At 57.0% G+C, this 5,658-nt stretch overlaps 1 long non-coding RNA gene across 2 annotated transcripts; it reads left to right on the top strand.

The window, feature by feature from the left end:
• The first annotated feature begins 1,492 nt into the window (after positions 1-1,492).
• Positions 1,493-5,309, top strand: LOC116600100. Of its 2 annotated transcripts, XR_004289499.1 has the most exons (4): positions 1,493-2,299; positions 2,402-2,979; positions 3,932-4,634; positions 5,118-5,309. It is a non-coding gene; the product is annotated as an uncharacterized LOC116600100 (long non-coding RNA). The 2 variants fall into 2 exon arrangements; XR_004289498.1 differs by having other exon boundaries at positions 3,932-5,309.
• The last annotated feature ends 349 nt before the right edge of the window (positions 5,310-5,658 follow it).

The following is a 5,658-nucleotide window of genomic DNA, read 5'->3' on the forward strand; positions in this document are numbered from 1 at the left end:
TCCTGAGACACCTTTGATGCAAAATGGTGGTTTACTAAAGCCTGGGGACAGGACGGGCGGGCAGGTGCTGCTGCCCGGGACGTGAGGGGCGGCAGGGTCTGTACGGTGGGAAACCGAGGTTTCAATAGAACTTTCACACGCTAAAGGCGACCTGCGGAGACCTGGGACCCTCGGCCTTGCCCTGGTCTAGGTCGTTTTCCCTCTCTGAGCACGGCATTAATGTTAAGATAGTTGGGAGATTTTGGAAGAATGTCACACTTGTCCCACCCAGGGGTGGGGGTGGGGGGAGGTTTTGGGGGCTCAGAGTTTGCTTTGTCCTCAGCCAGCCTTCTGTCCCCTCATCACTGGGAGGAGGAGCATTTTCCCATCAGCAGACCTGCCCCCACACAATGTAGGAAACACTCTCCACCTCCCAGGGGTCTTCCTATGGGCCCAGCTCCCATGCGCGCTGCTGCCCACGCTGCCCTGTGGATGGCGTGAGCGCTGGGCTCTGGGAGCCGAGGGCAGAGGCTCCGGCTGCGGCTGCCCCCTTCAGAAGTGGTCACAGACAGTCCTGTCTCAAGAGGCTGGCAGTCTCCTGCTGCTTCTCCTGGCTGTCAGTTCTGGGGGTCGCCTGAACCAAGCATGGCTTTCCTTCTCTGCCCCTTCCTCTCTGGGATGTCCCCAGTCTCTGGTCCTGGACAGCCCAGCACTTTCTCTGCAGAAAGGCCTCTGGGAGGTGGAGGCTGTTTCCTACATTGTGTGGGGCAGGCGCGCTCATCCCCGTGACGGGCCACAGACCGGCTTTGCTCCTGCCGGGTCTGTGAGCGACTGGCCCTGGGCTCTGCCCCACATGCGTCCCTGGAAGAAGCCCGGCTCCTCACCTGGCGAAGTGTCGCCGGGTTTGGAAACCTGGGCCGCGTGGTGACTGTGTTGATCTCGCTTTGGGACCGAGTGAAGCGGACTCTGTGGAGGGAGACCTCTCCCATGGGCGCCTCCCCGCGTGCTCGCGCCCCTCCATGTGGGGAGGCGGGGAAGGACGGCCTGAGCCCCTGCGCCCCCCGGGAATGGCTGCGGTGCGGCTGTGGAGGGGACTTGGAGAGAGCCACCCGCTGACTGACGGCATCCACACCGAACGGGGAGCCGGTGGCCGACGCTAAGGAAAGCATCATCCGCAGAGACACAGACACAAACACAGTGCGGAGCTGAGGGGAGCCACAGGCACGCACAGCAGACAAGGGGAGGTCAGCTGCTTTCAGGGTTCAGGGGAAATGGGGGGGGGACGGTGAGTCGGAGGCTGTGTGTGGCTGCTGGGCGCAGAGAGATTTCCTGCCTCTTCTTTCTTTTCCCTTTCTTTTTTTTGGGAAAGATTTTATTTATTTACTTGACAGAGACATCTCGAGAGAAAACAGAAGCAGGGAGGGGGGAGTGTGAGAAGCAGACTTCCCACGGAGCAGGGAACCCGATGCCAGGTCGATCCCAGGACCCTGGGATCATGACCTGAGTCGAAAGCTTATGACCAAGCCCCCCAGGCGCCCCTGACTCCATTTTAAATGAAGTGTCCTTCATTTATTTTCACATTCCCCGCTTTTGATCAAGATCTTCCCCGAAAGCACTGCTGATCATTTCTGCATTTACTGGGTTTGCTCTCTGTGCCTGGAAGGACCTCTCCTGGCCGTCTTGTCCGTGTCAGAGGGAGAGTGCGCGGGCTGGAAATCGAGACCCTGCTGAGCCCCCAGAGCCCCCAGGTACTTCCACCCATCGTCCACGGGATCACCTCCCAGAGCTGAGACGGCATCACCCTCTTACCGGACCGAAGACTGGTTCCAGCTCTGTCAGGATCGGTGGCTTACGGCTCGAACACCAATATTTGAGAGAGAAATGATGGGGGAAAGGAAGTGTTGCTTTATTCTGGAAACCAGCAGCCTGGAAAAAGGTTGAACTCAAGTCCCAAAGACCCACTTCCCCGACCAGGAGAAGACATGGGCAGGGCAGCTGCCCGGAGCCCCCGGGGCCACTGGGTGTGGACTTGACCCTGAACAGACCTGCCGGCATCTGTGACGGCTGTTCTCAGACTCGGTCAAGCCTCATCTTCTTGGAGCATCTGGTCCTTCACCCCGTGAGGCCAGTGGTCTGCAGACGTCAAGGAGAGCTGTTAGCTCTGCTAGGGACGGAGGACTTAGGTCCTCAAGAAGAAAGCGTGAGCAAGGGTCTGTGTGCGGAGGGTTAACAAAGTTCAAGAACAGTTACAGCAGGCAGAATTAAAATTCTCACAACTCCAGCGTGTATGATGGCTCGAAGGCAGGGGCCCGGCCCGCAGGTGGGCAGCCCAGCAGACGGAGGGGCGGGGGTGGGGGGGTTGCGGCGGGTGCAGCCAGCCCCTCCCTGATCTCGTGGACGTGCATTTCTGCTTCTCCAACAGGTGGTCTTGCCGTCGCACAAACCCCCCTGCTCAGTAAGCGGGTGATCAAGGCCACGCAGCCATCCCAAACCTGCGGCCAGCCTGTCTGTCGGCGTTGGCCGGGCTGCCCCTGCTGTGGCGGCGGAGCCCATTTCCTCGCGTGAGGGAGACGCTTCTGATGGCGACAGCTCAGCACCTCTTCTGACCCTGGAAGAAAGACGCCCGCTCCCTCCAGAAGCAAACCCAGGGGCAGTCATGGAGGCCCCGCGGGATCGGAGCTCTGGTGTGTTACAGGTGGGAACAGGGACACCAAGGTGTCCGGTAAGGACTGACCTCTGGCTTGCCAGCCTTCCGCACATTCCTAGACGCCGGGCAGTGCCATCCACCGCAGCAAAAGCAAAGCCAGACGCAGCGTAGAGGACCCGGCGGTGATGCGAACCGAGAGCCACAGCCTCCTGGGGGGTCCTCTCCCCCCCCGCAGGTCGGCAGTCCGGACGGCGTCCGGGAGGCCCGCTCTTCCTAAAAGGGTCTTTGCTAAAAACCTTGAAAGAGCACAAACTCACCTGGATCTCTGCCCTGCGGAGAGAGACCATGTTCAGGTAAGGAAAGGTGCTGGGGCAGGGAAGCCGGTGCATGGACAGGGTGGAGGGCGTTGGCTGGGCAGCACAGGTGTGACTGGGGGAAGGCCTGGGACCGCCTGGGCCTCGCCTCGCGGTGGGGAGCGTCAGCGGCTTACGCGGATCGTCAGCATCGGCCCCGGGGACTAGAGATGAACTCGTTGCCGGCGAGACCGAGAGGTCTGGGACCCCGTGACCAGACCCGACGGCTGGAGAGGTTCCCAAATTTGCAGTGGGAAGCGAGCATCGTCTTCTCCAGAAGAGAGAGGAAGTGAGACAGGGCCGAAGCCAGAAAGGGCACGGGCCTGGCGTGGTTGTCCGGGGCAAGCGGCCCGTCCGCTGCCCTCTGCCTCTGCTCTGCGAAGTCCTGACTCTCGGGTTGTCGGGGGCGTGAGGGCTGCTCAGGGCCCGGCGCTTTCTTCAGAGACTGGGGGTCTGTCCCCTGGGGTTCCGTTGGCAGCACAAGGGTTGGTTAACAGCACCTGGGGGGTCTTCCAGGTGGGCGTGAAGAGACGCAGGAGGACGCCTCGGCCGGAGACGCCGACTCTCCGCGAGGCCACACGCGAGGCTGCAGGGCTTCAGCTCTGTAAGAAGGTGGCCTCAGCGCGTCCTTCCTTTCCCTTTCTCTTTCCTTTCCTTTTTTAGGGTTTTATTTGTGTATTTATGTTTATTTATCCCAGAGAGAGTGCGCATGCGTGCGTGTGAGCAGGGGGAGGCACGGAGGGAGAGAGGAAGGCAGGCAATCTCAAGCAGACTCCCCACTGAGTCCAGAGCCCAACGTGGGGCTCGATCTCACGACCCTGAGATCCCGACCCGAGCCGAAATCCAGAGTTGGACGCGTAACCGACTGAGCCGCCCGGGCGCCCCAAGCCTGGTTATTTCTCATGGAAGCAGTGAGGGCCACGCAATATTAAAGTGTCTCTCCCTTTCTTAGCTGCGGGTCGGAAGTAGGAACCAGGCGCACTGCGTATGCTGTGGTCCCTCGAGGGGTGAGTCTTGGAGCTGTGAAAGGACAAACCTGAGAATCCAGACCAGCAACGGAGCCCCCCATCGGGTGTTCCCAGGCTGTCTATGAACTTTGCCGAGAGTCTCACTGGAGCCATCCGTGTGTTCCGTTGGCTCTGAGGGCTGAGGGTGCTTCGAGAGTTTCACAGGCTGGGGGGTAGGTAGGAACGACCCTGTCCCAGAGGACCTTAGCCCCAGAGGACCTCAGCCCCGGAGCAACAGCCCACCTACAAGGATGACCAACGGCTGTCCTACGGATACAGCGAGTGAGTGCCCTGCCCTGAGGAAGTACTCAAGGGTCTGAATTCTGCAGGGATCAGATAGGGAGAAAAGGTAATGGTTTAAGGCTCCGCAAGAGCTCGATGTCCTTCTGTGCAGTGCAACGGTGTGGTTCAGGAGTCCCCGGAGAACAGTACGCCCAAGCCATTGCCCGAGCCCGTTGCTGAATTTCTCTGCAGCTGAGGCCACGGGCAGCTGCGTCCTGGTGAAAGGGCAGTGTCTGCAGGTGACCGAGGCTCGGCTGCCGTCACCATGTGTCCGATGGGAGCTCGCTGTGGCCGAGCTGACAAGAGCGTCTGCTTATTGCCGTGACATGCATTTAAAATTACGACTGATGTGTTATATCAGGACAGGTGAGATGGCCAGAAATTTCACATCACTTCTGGAACATTTATAACATATACCCATACAGACATAGGGTAAAGAGGGCTTCCCGTGTAATCTAACATCTCAAATAAGCCGAGTTAGTTTAAATTCTCCTTTATATAAGGAGAGAGAACAAATCTTAAGATATTTCAGGGACCCTCTGTAAAACTCAAAGTTAATTCAAGTTCAAAAAGGCTTTACCTGGAATTTGAATTTTGGAAAGTTTGTCAAAAAGATCAGAAGATTTTCAAGCACTTAGGCAAATAGGATCATAGGTCGCCGTGAACCAATATTTGGTTAATCCTTTAACCAAAGTGACGAAGGCTTCAGAGGAAGCACAGAAGGTCACGAGCATCTTAGCAAAACTTAACCCTTGATATCGAGAGGACGAGGTTTCCTTTGGCAGGCGAAGGCCTGACAGACGTGGGAAATTATTTTGGCAAAATGTAGAATGCTTGTTTTCTGGGCAGATAATTTGGATAAATAGAGGAAACGCTGTCACAGTCTCTTACCAGGAGCAGACCAGTGTCCTTCCAGAAGAAAGGAAGTTAGGTCCCAGTTTTATGCACAGACACGACTGATGTTGAAGCTTGTTTTTCAACCTGAGCACATGGCGCGCCTGGGTGGCTGAGAGGGTTAAGCCTCTGCTTTCAGCTCAGGTCATGGTCCCAGGGTCCTGGGATCGAGCCCTGCATCGGGCTCTCTGCTCAGCGGGGAGCCTGCTTCCTCCTCCCTCTGCTGTCATTTCCTCTGTTTGTGCTCTTGCTTTCTGGCAAATAAATAAATGAATAAATAAAATCTTTAAAAAACAAAAAAATTCACTCACTATCTTCCAGCTCATCAAACACAGAATCCCTCTACAGCTTTTTATTCTAGGGTGTTCCCTGTTCTCATTCCCTTTCTGAAGTAACCGGCTTTACTCTAGGACGAAATTACTTCCATTTCCCTCCACAAACTGTATTTCCTCTCCTAATGCCTTCTTTTACCAAAAATACACATCGCATCCCGTTT

This window comes from Mustela erminea, chromosome 9, assembly GCF_009829155.1.
Source record: "Mustela erminea isolate mMusErm1 chromosome 9, mMusErm1.Pri, whole genome shotgun sequence".
NCBI classification, from domain to species: domain Eukaryota; kingdom Metazoa; phylum Chordata; class Mammalia; order Carnivora; family Mustelidae; genus Mustela; species Mustela erminea.